We start from the raw sequence: 1,720 nt of genomic DNA on the forward strand, positions 1-1,720 counted from the left end.
CTTGGCCCGCTGCGAGCACGGCAGGATCCATACGAGGGATGAGCTGGTCAGAGGCTGATGAAGATCTGGACTTGCATTCCAGAAAAGATGTCCCCAAAGGGACACGATTCCCCCTAAGGAGCTATCGGGTCACACTGACACCGCCGCCGACCAACACAGATGTTTTTCAGCCTGTATCACTCATCCCTGTGACACAGCACTTCTCAAACCGTGTTCTCCATGCAGCACTGAGGTTTGTATGGAAACGCTGTCTGTCTGTCAGTGTTCCTACCTGTGCCTGTGGTGGGTACTCATTCTCATGGGAATTAGAGACCACTGATTAAACGCATTCCCACGCCGCTGGTGAGCAATCACAGCACACCAGTTTGGACAGCCATGTGTTCTCACTGAGCCCTGTTGTACTGTGCAGTAATTAAAAAGTCATGAGTCCTATTGAAATATAGGGCATTGTGTCCTAAACCTCTGAGTGCCTGTGGGGATGAGTAAGCCAACTCTCCGAGGATGTTCTCTGGTCTGTGTACATGCACCAGCTTCATCGAAAGGATGGAGGAAATGCCAGATCCAGATAGATGAATTCCACTTAGTTTTTGGGTTTTGTTGTTTGGGTTTTTTTTAAAATACATCACTGATGAGTCCAGGGATGGCAAAAATTAATAGTAATGAGCTAATTACTGTACCAGCTGCCTACAAAGAGGGGTCCTGTAGGCAGACTCCTTCTGCCCATTTGCCTGCTGGTTAAAAACCACCACTCTAGAAATTATAGAACAAAACTTTTTTCCCTTTATAAACATCTATCAGCATCACCTTTACATGGCCCACAGCACCAACGCTGCCGAGCTTTCAAGTTCTCGACATCCAGCCAGAATCTCCCCTAGCACATTCTAACACATTTTACTAGCTGGAGCAGGGTACAACACAGCCGTCTCCTCAAGCGGATGCTGCTGAGGACGGGCGCACCATCTGCGCGCCTCCCGACGTCCGAAGCCCCTTCCCAACTGCCAGCCCTTTGAAAAGTCAGCCTGTTCCTCTGATTGATTCACTTTTTAATGAACTGGGAAAGCCTGTGAACTTAAACCCTGACACCTCCACCTCCCTCCCTCCCTCCCGCGCCGTCCCTGCAGCAATGTGCTGATTATATTTCAAGTTATTAGGGGATTAATACAGCTGCCCCCGGTGCCTCTTTCCCCTGAACTTCATCAATAAAAGTTGTGCACTACTCTTACTCCAGCTAGTTCGCTTGCTCCCTGAATCTCTCCACGTAACCTGGGGCGTGTCAGCAAGCATCTATCGGGTCAGCCCTTCAGAGCTGCCAGCCCTACTTGTGGCATCGCCTTGCGTAAGCTTTGTCTGTTCAGGAGGACATCCTGAGCTCTGCTGTGCACCACATCAGCTCTCTAAGTGGGAAGCACATACTTAGCACTATGGAAAATAGTGAAATAAGGTAATCCACACAAAAACATTAAATAGATTGTGCCAGTGTCATCTTTGTTTGAGTTCAAAGCAGAGCTATAAACCAGACTCTACACAGGCCAGTTCAGTAGAAGGAAAAAGAGAAGCTGGGGGAGCAAAAGAGCTGGGCCCAGCCCAGCCCAGTTTTTCACATGCGGCATTTGTTTCTACAGAGCAAGCTTTAGGCTTACTTTTTGTGTTGGTGTTGCAGGCGGGGGTTTTTGCCCCAGAATCCTATTTTCTAAAAACATCATTAAAAATGTAATTAACT

The sequence above is a fragment of the Nestor notabilis genome, unplaced genomic scaffold (genome assembly GCF_000696875.1).
Source record: "Nestor notabilis isolate BGI_N333 unplaced genomic scaffold, ASM69687v1 scaffold27032, whole genome shotgun sequence".
Lineage (NCBI taxonomy): Eukaryota > Metazoa > Chordata > Aves > Psittaciformes > Psittacidae > Nestor > Nestor notabilis.